General features: G+C 40.9%; 3 gene segments (V, D, J or C); all 3 read right to left on the reverse strand.

Annotated features, from left to right (window-relative positions):
- Nucleotides 1-883: 883 nt before the first annotated feature.
- On the reverse strand, nt 884-4,494 carry LOC311600276 (T cell receptor beta variable 13-like). The segment is given in 3 exons: nt 4,193-4,494; nt 3,791-4,095; nt 884-1,776 (listed from the first exon to the last, which is right to left on the reverse strand).
- A 4,416-nt stretch (nt 4,495-8,910) lies between these two features.
- On the reverse strand, nt 8,911-12,853 carry LOC311600766 (T cell receptor beta variable 13-like). The segment is given in 4 exons: nt 12,503-12,853; nt 12,095-12,399; nt 10,022-10,102; nt 8,911-9,923 (listed from the first exon to the last, which is right to left on the reverse strand).
- On the reverse strand, nt 9,622-10,067 carry LOC311599656 (T-cell receptor beta chain V region C5-like). The segment is given in 2 exons: nt 10,022-10,067; nt 9,622-9,923 (listed from the first exon to the last, which is right to left on the reverse strand).
- Nucleotides 12,854-16,289: the final 3,436 nt, after the last annotated feature.

Genomic DNA, 16,289 nt, shown 5'->3' on the forward strand with positions numbered 1-16,289 from the left:
TTTTAAAGGCTGACTTGTCTGCACAGTGTTTAGAGGAAGAACTCTGAAAAATACTTGACCATGAAGGCTTTGATGTCACCAATGGCTAATCCAGGGAGAGGTTTATATTAGAATGGGCACTGACTGAGGGAGATAACTCCAGAAAGTCGGAGCATGGCATACAAAAGCAAGAGGTCCAACTAATCATAGAACAAAACCTTTGAAACACTGAAAAAAAAAACCCAAAGCACACCTTCTTCCTTTATTTTCTCAGACCTGTCATGATGAAAGAAAGGTACCATCACACAAATATCCAAACGCAATGCTGACGTGGTCTTATTGCCCATTCTGTAAAAGGCAGGCTGGCATGAGAAGCGCCCTGCAGTTGTCCACTCAATTACCATCCACTAATAATTTACTTACATACTGTAACAAGACAGTCTGTTATTTTTATTTTTAAATTCCTTGATACCTGGAAAAAGAGCAATATGTCACAGAATGTGCATAATAATCCCAACAGCATATTTTTGTAGACACGATTAAAGACTGCTTAGAGAGGAGGAGGCAGCCTTCCTCTGAATAAGTCTCTTGCATAAGTGCTCAGCCAGCCATAAAAAAATATACATGCAAGAAACACTAAACAGACCAAACAAGTTGCATTTATATATTTATTCCCATAATACACACACACACACACACACACACACACACACACACACACACACACACCACCACCACCACCACCACCACCACCACTACCACCACCACACATACACAATCTAATAGTAGTAATTACAGAAAAAATGGGCTAATAATTTGACAGAAGAGAAGATCATGTTAGGGGTTAAGAGAGAATAAGAGTGATAAAAGCAAGGTAATTAAATTAAAAATTTTAAAGGTAAAAGAAAAACAATCCAATATTAAGTATATTTTAATGTCAAGAAAAGATACAAAAGCAAGAGGGAAAGGTATATCTACAGTGCAGAAGAAATGCCCTGGGGAAAATATATCTAGAGTTGAAAACATACGAGAAAGTAATTGGATGCAGATAAGTTTAGCTGGAGAGGAAGGAACTAGCCAGTGGTAGGTAAAAGCTGATGACACAAATAGAAGAAGAAAAATTACAAAGGGACATATGGGCAATTATTGTAGAAGAAAAGGAGACTACTAAAGTATAGAGTAAATACAGAGAGAAAAGAGATCATAGAAGTGATTCAGTTAGATGGTAAAGTGATTAAAGTGGTCAATGAAGGCTACAGGGCAGGAGATCATGGCTGTGAGGTGATCAAAAAGTCATCTTAAACTTCAACTAAGGATTCATTCCACTACTGAGTGCAGCAGTGCATGCCTACCATCCCAGCACTCCAGATGTGCAGTGCCTACTGTGCCAGACCTTAGTGACTCTTACAGAGGCAGGGACTTCCTGGGGCACACAGGCAAACACACACAGTGTTTTCCTGGTTTCCTTTATGTGCTGAGGGCAGGCAGCCACACATCGCTGTGCATCACTGCTAGCACAGAAGTACAAAGCTGTCTGAGAGGGGGAAGCCAACTCCAGAATGAGAAAGAAGTCCTCTAGTACTGGTCTGGAGGCCTTGTACCCATCTGGAACATCCCCTTTCTCAGTTTTGCCAGAACCATATGAGTAATGGATCAGCCTCAGTTCATGCCCAATGTCCTGTCGGTACCAGTACATGGAGTTGTGGTTATTAGTCTGGTGACAGCTCAATGTCACATTTGCTCCTGCTACTGTCACCTTGTTTCTTGGGCTTTGGGTGACTGCAGCTTCCATGTCTTCTGTAATAGAGAAAGACAGAGTGTGATGATGTCATTTTAGGAAAAAGCCTTGGGAATCGTGGGGAGGGAAGCGCACCTGTGGGCTGGCCAGCACTCACTTGCACACAGGAGACTCAGGACCACAAAGAAGAGCCTGGAGGACATCTCAGGACCAAGGCAAGCTCTCATGTGTTCCAGCTCTGTTTGGGAAACTAGAGCTGGGGCTTTCAGTGCCTTAGTGATGTCACTGTCTCCACCAAATGGTTGAGCTGCACAGTTCACATGCCACACCCCTTCCCTAGAGAAGCAAAGCAATATTCAAGCATTATCTCATAATTACATTATGCAACAATATTTATAGTGGATATACAATAATTACTAACAAAAAAGAATTTGTACTTTGGTTCTTAATTCTAGATGTATTTTCTCTTTCTATTATTTTAGTCATCAGAACATTTTGTTCCTACTATCACAGTACTACTTACTTTACAATGATTTAGTGTTTACCCTTTCTGTAGTCTCATATGCTTCCTTATAACTTGCTGTGTTCTATGATGTTTTCTCTAATTCTCTACTTTCTCTAAATATTTAAAGATAAGCCTTTAGTGCTATCTGTGGCTAAAAGGCTGCTTGACATCCAGAAGGCTTTGAGCACACCAACGTTGACGCCATTACAATTTGAACAATTGTTTTAAGATCTCTCTGACTTATTCAGAGAAACAAGCTCTAACTTCTAGGCTCAGTCATCAGTGTGTGCTTATCGGTAAGAATTCTGTTTCAGTAGAAGCGGTGGATGGTGTACCTAAGTATTTGTCCCTGTGCTTTCTGTCAAAAGGAAAGCGCATCCATCAATGTAGGTTACCTGTTTGTCAAGTAATATGCAGGTCTGGTACCTCTAGGGTCCCAGGAAATTGAACCAAAATCATTCAAAATACCCTATATCACCTTTAACATAACTTTGCTAACAAGAAACACTTACCTTGACTCAATGCAGTACACGTTCTTTCTTAAGTAAAGCACGTCTCAGGTACTCTGCACACAGATTCCTCACTATGAACCCTTCTTTTTGTGGTCATGAATCTTGGTAGGATCTTAGTGGAAACTTTCTATAACTGTGCCCTGGTGAGGAAGGACTCAAAAGCAGAAGCATGGAAAAAGAAGGTCAGTAGAGTACCCAATTGCAGAAGTTGGCAATAGGGTCTGACCATCCCAGGAAGGACATTCTCCTGCATATCCACAGCTTGGCTGGTCCCCAGTGATGAAGAGCTACCAACAGAGGAGGCTATTTCCCACAGTGGAGTCAGGCCAAAAAAAAGGCACTTTCTATTAAGATTAAATGTTTGGAGTGGTGGAACGCAAAATTTCCTAAATCTTATGCTCAGTCCCAAAATAAGGTATGATCTACCAGTAATGTTAGTTTTCTGAACAACACTCTATTTTCATTGGAGAGAAAGGCATCTACATAAATATATATTTTTTCCATTTCAATTGATTTATACGTTTTGATTAGCACATTTCTCTTCTTGAAAATGTAAACGACATCTTGAAACTATGACAAGACAAACATTATCTGACTTAATATTGACATACGCACTAAGCTCAGCTGATCTTATGACACAAGAGACAATCAGAGGCTACATTTTTTGACAAAAAGCAACGAGCACCAGAGAATGTCATACTTTGATTTTGAAGGAAAAGAGTATCATGCTGACACTATTAAACATGAAGTGTGAAACTTCCTAAACTATCAATTCTTATCTATAAAATGGCATGTAGAAATCTTAAACCACAAATGGATACACTAATGTCTTAATGGATATCTTGTCTTCAACCATGCAGCTTATGCCTATGCCCCAACATTCAGCTCAGAACAGGGTTCTTAACACTGACTAAAAGCTGGAACGTATTGCCAGAGATCTAGAATTATCTGGAGATCCTGAAGGCCACCCCAGTGTTTAGAACCACTGGTGTGAGCTCAGTTAGACAGAGCATCACCATCTGGGGCAGGAAGATTAAGGTACAGAAAGCCACTAACCCTGTAAGGCTGTGGTGAGCTGGCACAGAAGTACACAGCAGAGTCCTCCAGCTCCAAGGCGCTCATGTTCATCTCAGAATGGTAGTCACTGAACTGCTGCACTGAGAACCGCTCGGGCATGTCTCCTTTATCTCTCTCTTGTGTTTGATAGTGCCCAATGAGGAACTTCAGTTCATGCCCCAGGGTCTGTTGGTACCAGAACACACCATAATGTCCAGAGATGGGAATACATTTCAGGAAGGACCCTTCTCCCTTTTCTTTGATGATGTGTCTTGGAGACTGGACAACCTCAGAACTTGTTACACCTGGGCAGGAAGGAGACAGGAGTGAGCATCTAGAGAAAGAATAGGGCGATGCAGCAGTGAAGGAGCAGGAGCAGTCCCAGCTGCACTCAGGACTTACTTGTTCCCAGGACAAAGACAGCAACCCACCAGAGCAAGGTGGGGCCGCGGGCAGAGTCAGGGAGGACAGTGCTACACATCCTTCTCCTCAGCATGCTAGTCTCCTTGGTGAGAGAGCAGGAGTCAGCTCCTCCTTTCTCTCTCCTCCTCTCCTCTCTTTGCTGTGATGTCAGCTTGTGAGGTCAGTGCTCTTGTTGCCTCCCATAGGCTCTCTGCACCCTTGGGCATACACAGCTATTCAGGCTTCCCCCTTTAGGCTCAGCCTGCTCAGTGGAAGGGAAGATAGCTGTGCTGAATAAATGGGCCTCTGTCTGGGGAAGTCTGCTTCATGCTTTCTACTGAGATAGTTGCTTTCTTCTCTCTATCTAGTTCCAGAGATTTTGATTGCCAAGTCTACAGTTCCAGTCTACAGGTCATGTTTTCTCTAGAGATGCACAGATTGTGTTCAGAGATCACTGAACCTCTGTTCTTCCTTGCGCTGCCTGACTCAGCACTGTTTATGGCTCCACAGCTATTATTGACTCCAAAACCAAGTTCTGCCTGCATCATCTTCTAAAGAGATGCCAGCAGCTCACTAGGTGGATCAACTGTGCCCCCTAGTGACCAGCTGTGCAGTCACTGGGCTGTACCTCTAGGAGCTGTTGAAAAGGCTGGAAGGTCTCCTAGTCAGTCATTATGAGTGGGCTAGAAAACATCACAGAGTTTTTTTCTAGTTCCAGTTTACCCACCTAAATGTCAAATATGGCAGGTGCTAGTAAGAAATGCATAAAGGGAGCTCATTAAGAAAAAGAAAGAAAGTGGAATAAAATCTAAGTCATACCACAGTGCTGCTGGACAACAAAGACTAGTCATTAGGTGCCAGATGCCTTTGGAAGGGCAGGGGCCTGAGCAAAGCACCCTAGATACCCGGGACTGTTTGTTACATGCTGACTGTGGATGCTGTCAATGGAGAGATCTTCTGAGCATTTGAAAAGTAAACTCGTCTAAGGAAGAGAAAGCTAAAGATGAGTAGAATGTTAGAATTACTATTGTAGGCACCTAGCTGTTCTTTAAAGAAGTTTATGTATTAAAATTTTATGTGCCGTGGATTGCATTTTTGACTATTTGTGGTTCTCCTTGGCTCACCCATTCCTTTTTCTTATTTTCTATGTGTTTCCTTGTGAATATCATCTTCAAATTAAGTAATCATTCATTCTGTAATATCCAATTTACTATTTTTTTTTACAGTCAAGGTATTTTCAACACAAACACTATGATTTCACTTCTGGGGGTCTTCACATGTCTCCCTCATTTCTACACACAGTTTAAGGCATGTGCTGCTATTACACTGTTTAATGTCACTGTCAGCAAATTTTTCAGAAATAGGTGACTGGTTTTTCTTATAGTGATGAGTCCTATTTTCTTCCTTCTTTGAAAAGCTATAATTGTTTATTAGTTTACAAACTGTATATTTTATGTTTGGGGGGGTTCTAGATACCATGGTCTTCTTATTAATACATTCATAGATTTATACTGTAATGTGCTTAAGTCATTGAGAAATAAAAATCAGGAGAATTCCTAGAAGATAGTTGTTGTTCTTTATAGGCTTTGGGACATATAGATACATAACTTAGAGGGCTGGAGACATGGCTTAGCCATGAATGACTGGACTCACAACCAAAGACATAAGATACACAACTTTTAGATTGACACAACATAAAAATTCATAAAATAGCGAGAAGGTAGTATAATATGTTATTTTAATACAATGAAATATTAAAATAAGTAAAGTTCTTTTTTTTTTTTTTTTTTTTTTTTTTTGGTTTTTCAAGACAGGGTTTCTCTATGTATCTTAGGCTGTCCTGGACTTACTTTTGTAGACCAGGCTGGCCTTGAACTCACAGTGATCCGCCTGCCTCTGCCTCCCAAGTGCTGGGATTAAAGGCGTGCGCCACCACGCCCGCCTTATAAGTAAAGTTCTCATCCACATGAAAATTTTAACAATATACATGCTAAGTGGAAATTAAGACACAAAGAAACATAATATAATTCTAAGCACAGACTTGCTAAAATGGACAAGATCAGGTTCTTACAATTAAGAAAAATAGTGTCATGCAGCAAATCTGATGTAAAGAGATATATTATAAAAGCATGAGGGATGAAAAGAAGGGGGTGCCCCAAGGGGACAGAGAGACAGAGAAAGTGCAAGAGAATGAGAGAGAGAGTGTGTGTGTGTGAGAGAGAGACAGAGAGAGAGAGAGAGAGAGAGAGAGAGAGAGAGAGAGAGAGAGAGAGAGGTGAACTATTGGTCTTTTTTATATCTGGTACCTCTGGCACACACCTGGTGGCAGACTGCAGATGATGATGTCAGAGGTTACTAAGCAACCTAGAGGCAGGTCCATTATATGCCACCACAGGGTCCTGATGGAGAAATACTTACTGCTTAATGGGCTTACAGATGAAAACTTTGCGGGAAGCAGTAATGATGGTTATGCAACACAATGAATATGTGTAAAATACCACAGTTTTCTTTACACATAAAGAAAACACAAATGTTTTCTTTCCATTTGATATCCCCAGGCATACAATTAGCTTGCATAGGTTTTTTTGTCTGTTAATCTGTGAATTGATTTCATAGATGCAAATCAGAGAGTAAAAAAATATACCTCACACACATATAAAAGTAGTAATGTAGTTTAGAAAATGGCGATCCAGTGTGCTAATTTTGTTTCTGCTTCTTTTGAAACTAAAGGTGGAAAAGCAAATGTAGAAGAAAGTTATTTCCAGGCAAGCATAGAAATCTTCCCCTTGTAGACAAAACAGACAGACTTGAAAAGAAACGTGTGAGCCCCTGCCTGGGAGTGCCACCAACCAGAAGAAATTAAGTTGTACTGCAGGAGGAGTCGCTGGATAACATAGTATGCCCAAGCAGATTTCTCAAAGCCCATCATCCCTCTCTTAAAGGAATATTCATCTTTCTATCAAATAATTTATCTTCTCCAATTTGCCGGTATTACCCGCACTCAGTCTATGAAGAGGGAGTAGAAATTTCAGCATACAGGGAGTTTAGATATTTGTTTTCTTTCCATTTGATATCCCCAGGCGTGCAGTTAGCTTGCATAGGTTTTTTGTCTGTTAATCTGTGAATTTATTTCATAGATGCAAATCAGAGAGTAAAAAAAAAAATATACCTCACACACATACGTCAAAGTGAACTCTTTTTTTGTTACCATGTATTTCACTGTGATGCTTAAAAAGTAAAATGGGAAAAAGAAAGATTATCTTCAACATGATAAATCAAACTAAATGTTTACAGCCATGGAGGTGATAAAAGGAAAATAACTGAAGTAATTCAGATGCACTGATAACTAATAAACATGGTGTTTGTCAGAAAGCACCCCCTGGAGTGCTTTCTGGTGTGGCTGTAATTTTTTTTCCATTGTACAGCACAGTTCCTGGTAGCCCACAGCTCCACACACATCCTGTATGGTGAGTCTTTAGAAAATGTTCCTATCCGGTAAGTTTGACTTCAAATCTCATCACTTCAACTGCTCATGCTTTGTTTCTAAGTAATAATGAAATATTAATGTTTGTGGTAATTTCTATTTACTCTTCTGTGATGTGACAATTTAGGTAGAGCATTTCTGTATTTCCTGGGTTACCTTTTTTTGTTTATGATGGCATTCTTTATCTATGTTGGAAAAGAATTGTATTTAGGCACATGGTACTATATTATAGTCCAAAATGGTGCTTCTGTGTTTTAAACGTTAAGTGTTTCCCCTCAAAGATTCACATATTAAAGGCTTAGTTGTCTGTGCAGTGTTCAAAGGAAGAGCTTGGAGAAAGATTAGATCATGAGGGTTATGATATCACCAATGTCTAAGCTATTAACAGGTTTATATTAGAAAGGGCTTTAAATCATGGAGACAACTTCAGAAAGTAAGGACCAATAGAAGATCTAGGCCACTAAAGGCATGCAATTATACAATTAAAAGATATTCTCTCTCTCTCTCTCTCTCTCTCTCTCTCTCTCTCTCTCTCTCTCTCTCTCTCTCTTTCTTTGTCTCTCTCTCTCTCCCCCCCCTCTCCCCCTTCCTTCTTGCCTGGCATGAGATAAGTAACTCAGCTCTGTCATATTCTTCTTCCTAGACTCTTCTGTCATACCACAAGCCCAGCAACAACAGGTCCCATTAATCATAAACCAAAATGTTGTAGCCCTGAGACAAAGCACACCTTCCTTTTCTATTTTCTCAGACCTGCCATGATTATAGAAAGGTGAGTATGGCACAGCTCTTCAAACACAATGCTGACTTCATTGCATTGCCCTTTAGGCAAAATGCAGCGTGGTCTGAGCAGTTTCTTGCAACTTTCCACACAATTATCACCCACGGATCCAAGTCACTGACACATTCAACAAGAGAATATTATACTTCAAAATTTGTAAAAATGAAATTCTTTGTAGATTAATCCAGATATGGAAAATGAGTTAAATTCCTTGCTATCTGGGATGGTATTTCCTCCCACGTTTTTCCACCAGGGGCTGGGGAATTAGGCTTCTCCAAGATGAGTCTCTTAAAGAGATTTCAAATCATAAGTGGTCAGGAATGTATATATAAACAAGCAACACAGAACAGACACAGCAGGTTGCATTTATATATTTATTCACAGCACCAACACACACAAAAAAACCTTTAAAATAACAATTAAAGAATAAGAGACCATGAATTTTAAAGCTGCAGGAGCATGTGGATACTTTAAAGGGTGAAGCGGGGGAGGAAAAGGTGGGATTAAATTAAAATCCTAAAAAGGATAAAATAAAATTATCCTCTTTGAAATATATTTTTATAGGAAGAAGACATCGAAAAAGAGTGAAAGACATGCCTTTGGTACATGAGAATGTCTTAGGGAAAATATCTCAAAGTCGAAACCAGCAAAACACACATGAGGAAATAATGGAATCTAGGTATGTTTACCAAAAAAGAACAAGAGAAAGGCTGGGTAGAAGCTGGTGATAAACACAGTGAAGAAAAACGACATAGAACCTTATGGTCTATTGTCCTATAAAACAAAGGGGCGACTGACCTACAGCATAAACATAGCCAGAAAAGAGATCATATAATTGATTCAGTTGGCTAGTAGAGTGACTGAAGTGGTCAGTGCAGGCCACAGGGCAGAAGATGCTGGCTGTGAGGTGATCAAACGAGTCATCAAGAACTTCAACTAAATATTCATTCCACTCTCTGAAAACAGAAACACTTGCTGGAGATCTGACAAGCATCTATGAAAATGTGTCAGTGTGGCCTTCAGTCAGGCAGGGAACCACGCTGCACGTTTCCTGGTATGTCACAGATCAGTCATTCTTATAGAGGCAGGGACTTCCTGGGGCCCAGAGGCAAACACACACAGTGTTTTCCTGGTTTCCTTTATGTGCTGAGGGCAGGCAGCCACACATCACTGTGCATCACTGCTAGCACAGAAGTAAACAGATGTCTGAGAAAGGGAAGCCAACTCCAGAATGAGCATGAAGTTCTCTTGGCTTGGTCTGGAGGCCTTGTACCCATCTGGAACATCTCCTTTCTCAGTTTGGCCAGCACCATATGAGTAATGGATCAGCCTCAGTCCATGCCCCATGTCCTGTCGGTACCAGTACATGTTGTTGTGGTTGTAAGTCTGATGACAGCTCAATGTCACATTTGCTCCTGCTACTGTCACCTTGTTTCTTGGGCTTTGGGTGACTTCAGCTTCCATGTCTTCTGTAATAGAGAAAGACAGAGCATAATAATGTCATGTTAGAAAAAAGCCTTGGGAATTGTGGGGAGGGAAACACATCTGTGGGCTGGCCAGCACTCACTTGCACACAGGAGACTCAGGACCACAAAGAAGATCCTGGAAGACATCTTGGGACCAAGGCAAGCTCTCATGTGTTCCAGCTCTGTTTGGGAAACTAGAGCTGGAGCTTTCAGAGCCTTAGTGATGTCACTGTCTCCACCAAATGGTTGATCTGCACAGTACACATGCCACACCCCTTCCCTACAGAAGCAAGCCTATATCAATTATAATCTTATAGATGGAGTATACAACAATATTTGTAGTATATTTACTTATTCTTGTATATACTCTTTCTCTGATTTTAGTGACTATATTAAGCATCTTTTACTCCTAATGGAATGCAATTCTGTATTTTGCAGTGTTTTAATTTTTACTATTTCTGTAGTCTCAGGTGCACCCTTACAATATCTTGTGTGCTATGAGGTTCCTACTAATTTTTCAGTTTGCCTGAATACTTTAGGAAAACTTCCAGTGCCATCTGCAGCTACAAGAACTGCTTGACAATTAAAACCTTATAAAGCATCAAGGTTGAGGTCATTACAATTTCAACAGTTGTTTTATGCTATCTCAGATCAATTTGGGGGCACGGGCTCTTCATTCTAGGCTCAGCCTTTAATGTGTCCTCATTGATAGAAATTCTCCCTTTGTTTCAGGTGAGGCTGTGGATGGTCAGCCCATGTCTTTAGCACCGTACTTTCTGAAAGGAGAAAATGCCCTGCAGCAATGTGAGAGAGGTTTTTGCCATGTAATATGTAAGTATAGTGTCTCTGGGGTCTCAGGGAATTATACTACAATTGTCACCATTGTCATAAATTTGATAACATGAAACACTTCTACACAATGGCACTACAGGTTCCTTCCTATGTAAAGCACATCTCAGTTACCCCCCACACAGATAATACCCCAGTAGGAAGCCTCCTTTTGTGGCTACACATTCTGGTAGAACCTTGATGGAAACTTGCTGTAACATTGCCCCGGTGATGAAGGACTCAAAAACAGAAGCAAAATTAGAGTATGGAGTGCGGTCACCACAGAATCCGTATAAAAACCTGCAGACAGGATCTGCCCATCTCAGGAGGGATTCTACACCCTGTCGAAAGTTTGACTGGTCCTACAGATCAAGAGACATAACAAGGAGGCTATGCCCAATGCTACTGTCAGTTCAAGAAAAAGGCAATTTTTATTTAAGACTTGAATGTTTGGAGTGGGGAAAATTTCAAAACTTTTGGAAACATTGACTAAAGTATGATCTACAGTAGCAGTAGTCTTCTGAACAATACTCTGATTTCACTGGAGAGAGGTATCTGTGTAAATATCTATGTTTTATTTCTTTTCAATTTATCATTTAATTGTTGAGTAGTAGCTTTTCTTTTCTTAAAAATGTAAATCTCACATTCAAATTATGACAAGGCAAACATTATCTGGGTTAATAATATACATCTCTACTCTCTCCCTCTGTCTCTCTGTCTGTCTGTCTGTCTGTCTGTCTCTCTCTCTCTCTCTCTCTCTCTCTCTCTCTCTCTCTCTCTCTCACACACACACACACACACACACACACACACACACACACACACACAGCTCAGCTGATCTTAGAATACGAGAAGACAGTGACCTGCTGCTACAATTTTTACTCAAACTGGAGAACACTAAGAAAATTCAGAACTTTGTCTTAGAAGGCAAAGAGACGCACATTTCAACCCTGGTCTTGATATTCTTATACATGAAACACTGGGAAATTTTATAAGCTACAAACTCCTATGGAAATAATGTATAGAAATCTTCATCTTTAAATGAATGTGGAAAAACCTACACTTGTCTTAACACATCTTGCCTATGGCCATAATCTAGCACAGATTAGGGTTTGGTACCACAGCCTAGAAGTTAAAAGATACTAATAGATATCCAAGAATATCTGAAGGTTCATAGGACAGCCCTAGTGTTAGGAACACTCGGGTGAGCTCAGCTAGACAGTGGGAAATTAGTAAAGAGCTAGAAGCAGATCTGGGCCTTGGCTAGGGGTCTGTGGCATCTCCCAACCTCTCTCTAGCACATCACCATCTGGGGCAGGAAGATTAAGGTACAGAAAGCCACTAACCCTGTAAGGCTGTGGTGAGCTGGCACAGAAGTACACAGCGGAGTCCTCCAGCTCCAAGGCGCTCATGTTCATCTCAGAATGGTAGTCACTGAACTGCTTCACTGAGAACCGCTCGGGCATGTCTCCTCTATCTCTCTCCAGTGTTTGATAGTGCCCAATGAGGAACTTCAGTTCACGCCCCAGGGTCTGTTGGTACCAGAGCACATTGCTGTGTCCAGACATGGGAATACATTTCAGGAAGGACCCTGCTCCCTTTTCTTTGATGATGTGTCTTGGAGACTGGACAACCCCAGAACTTGCTGTACCTGGGCAGGAAGTAGACAGGAGTGAGCATCTAGAGAGAGTGTAGGGCGATGCAGCAGTGAAGGAGCAGGAGCAGGAGCAGTCCCAGCTGCACTCAGGACTTACTTGTTCCCAGGACAAAGACAACAACGCACCAGAGCAGGGTGGGGCCTCGGGCAGAGTCAGGGAGGACAGTGCTACACATCCTTCTCCTCAGCATGCTAGTCTCCTTGGTGATAGAGCAGGAGTCAGCTCCTCCTTTCTCTCTCCTCCTTTCCTCTCTTTGCTGTGATGTCAGCTTGTGAGGTCAGTGCTCTTCTTGCCTCCCATAGGCTCTCTGTACCCTTGAGCATAATCTGCTGGCCAAGCTTTCCCCTTTAGGCTCAGCCTGCTAATTGGAAGGGAAGATGGCTGTGCTGAATAAATGAGCCACTATGTGTGGAAGTCTGTTTCATGCTTTTATCTGTGGCAGTTACTTTCTTCCCTCTATTTGGCTCAGGAGGCTTTAGATTGCCAAGACTAGAGCTCAAGTCTATAGTTCATGCTCTTTGAGTTGATGCACAGTGGGTCTGCAAAGACTAATGACGACTCCCTCCACCTCTGGGCCTCCTGGGCCACTGCTGTTCCTGGTTCCACAGCAAAGACAATACTGCAGGTTCTAAATCAATCTGCATCTACCTGGTCCACTTCTGCCCACAGTTTAGGTTGTGGATCTGCAATGCCTCCTAATGACCAGCTCTGCAGTCATAGGGACTGTATTTCTTCTGCCTGTGGTAGACCCTGAGAGCTCTCAAAATCAAGCATCTGCTATAGGGCAAAAGGCATCACAGAGTTCGAAGGTACCCATTTTCCCATCCAAACCTCAAATTGTATCTGTGTAGTGAGAGAGGTGTGAAAAGAACATCGTTTTAAAAAGAAAACAAATTACAAAAACTAAAGAAGCCCACAACAGAATAAAAATCTAAGTTATTTCACAACGTCACAGGGAGATGTAGACTAGTCATGACGTCAAGTGTCCTTGGAAAGGGTTGTTCCTGAGAAATATAGGCTTGATTCAAAGGAAACACCAAGAAGGCCTGATGGTGGATGTTGTCAGTGGAACAGCCTCTGAGCAGTTGGATAAACACAACCAGGATAAGGGACAGAAAGGTGAGAAGGGCAGAATATTGGAATAATGGTTGTAGACACTTAGGCTTTGAATGAATTTAAATATTAAAATTGTATGTTGCAACCCCCACTCATCTGTTTGACCATTTATGTACTCTCTGCTCACTTGCACCTTGTTCTCATTTTCCCCCTGTTTCCTTTTGAACTTCATCTTTAAACGCATTAATGCTTCCTTCAGGAGCATCATCAAGAGGGAGCTACTTCTCAGTGCAGACACTACACAATGTTTATACTGCTGGAAATTTGATTTGTATCTTTCTGTTGCAGTTGGTCTAATTGCACCTGGCCAGGACAAATGTGGTGGGTGTGGCTAAAGTTCCTGGGCTTAGAGAGCCAGGCAGAATCTTGGGGAGAAGAGAGACCTGAGGAGAAGAGAGAAAAAGGAAGAGCACCATGGGTTAGATGAAAGAGAAGCACATGGCAGGCATGGATGGTGACTTGGCCCAGATGAGGAACACTAACAAATATATGGAATTATGGATGGGAGGTAGCTTGATAGAAGTTATTAGATCCAGATGGCATGGGGTTGGGGCAGGAATCCCATGCCTGCCACACTGTGGGAAGTAGTTTAGGGATTGATGTCTGCCCTGCCCGAGGTTAACTACAGCTATTTTAAAATATAACAAGTGTCTGTGTCTTGATGGATTGCTAGTGGGTTAGAAAATACTGCCATAATAATACTTTTAGGCCTGATAATAGAAATTATTATGTTGTCCTGGTAAATTAACAACATCTTTGCATGTCTCTCTCAACTCTACAAACTGTTTAAGGTATGTGCTCCAGTTGCACCGTTTACTATATAGTCAGTCAATTTGTCCGAAATAGGTTGCATTCTACCTATTGACTTTTCTCCTAATGATGAGTCCTATTTTCTTCTTTCTTTAAAAATCTGTGACCTTTCATTAGTTGCCAAACTCTATATTTTATTTTTGAGTGTATAAGATACCAAGGTTTTCTTATTAATTCATTCATAGATTTATTCTGCAAAGTGCTTACATCACTGCAAAATAAAAATCTGGAAAATTCCTAGCAAATAGTTATTTCTCTTGGTAGGCTTTTCACACACACACACACACACACACACACACACACAAACACACACACACACAATGTATATATATATTTGCATGTAAATATATATATATAGAGATTGATATAGTTTAAAAATCTATAAAGTGATGGGTGATGGGGAGGTAGAAAGTCTACAATTTTAATACAATGAAGTATTGAAATAAGTCCTTACACATTAAAAATTGTAACAAATATTGTATAAAGTGAAAGCAACCAGACACAAAGAAAAATGCAATTATAAACACAAACTTCATAAAACAGAGAAGATCAGGGACCGGGATGGGGGGCAAACGGGAGGAAACATAACTGCTCATTGGGTTTACACATGAAAAAATGTGGGAAAATACTAATGATGGTTACTCACCGCAATGACTGTGCTCAAGATACCGTGGGATTACAGATGTGAAAGCAATTTGGAGTTCAGAAAATGACAGTGCAGTATACTACTCTGGTTTCTGTTTCTTCTGAACCAAATGTGCTTGGGAAAAAGCAAACGCAGAAAAAAAATTCGCTCAGCTTCCCCTTGTATCTAAGCACAGACTCTCCAAAAGAAACAAGTGAGGCCCCTCCTGGGAGTCCCACCATCTGGGAGGATTCAGCTGTGTCACAGGAGGAGGCTCAGGAGAAGTCCTTGCCATGTGCAGACAGCATCTCAGCGTCTGTGTCTGTCAGCCATTCTCCTAAGGGCGTGTTCATCTTTCCCCCACATCGTTTATTCTTCCCCAGCTTGCCTGCCCCTCAGCCTGTGAAGAGGGAATAGAAGTTTCTAAATATCAGTAGGTGTTTATATTTCATTTACTTTTCCTTTGATGTCCCCAGGCATGCAATTAGCTTGCAGAGCTTTTTGACTCTTGATCTGTAACTTATTCGTGGACTCAAATCAGAGATAAACAAACATGCCCTCCAGTACAAACATCAAAATGGCATATTTATGTAACTATGTATATCATTGCAATCCTTTTAAAAAGTGTGTGTGTGCATATGTGTGTGTGTGTGCACATACATGCTTGAGAGAGAGAGAGAGAGAGAGAGAGAGAGAGAGAGAGAGAGAGAGAGAGAGAGAGAATATCTTCATAATGACAAAGATGAATAAAAGTAAATATCAATAGTTGAATCCTCCATAAAGTTACTTAAAAGCAAAGAACTGAAGTAATTCAGATGCACTTGTAACTAATAAAATGTTTTTCAAAAATCATCCCCTGGAGTGTTTGATGGTGTGGCTGTAATTTTCTTCTGTGGAGTAGCGCAGTTCCTGTAGCCCGCAGCTCCATGCACATCCTGTATTGTGAGGCTTTAGAAAAATGCTCCTGTCTGCTAAGGTTGACTCCAAGTCCCATCACTTCAGCTGCTCGTGCTTTGTTTCTAGGTAACAATAAAACAGTAATGTTCAGTATAAGTCTCCTATCCTCTTCTGTGACTTGACAGTATAGGTGGATTTTTGCTGTATCCATCAGGTAATCTTTCTTTTACCAAGATAATTTTTCTGTTGTGGATAAGAACTCTATTAGGCAAGGTTTGCTGTCTTAAAATACAAAACGGTGCTTATTTGGTTTAGATGAGAAAGCATTTCCAAAATATTCACATACTAAAGGCTTAGTCATCTACATTGCGTTCAGAGGGGGAAAACTAAGAAATATTAGTTCATGAAGGTTTTGGTATCACCAGTGGATAGGTT

The sequence above is a fragment of the Acomys minous genome, assembly GCF_964271855.1.
Source record: "Acomys minous genome assembly, chromosome: 6".
Taxonomy (NCBI): Eukaryota; Metazoa; Chordata; class Mammalia; order Rodentia; family Muridae; genus Acomys; species Acomys minous.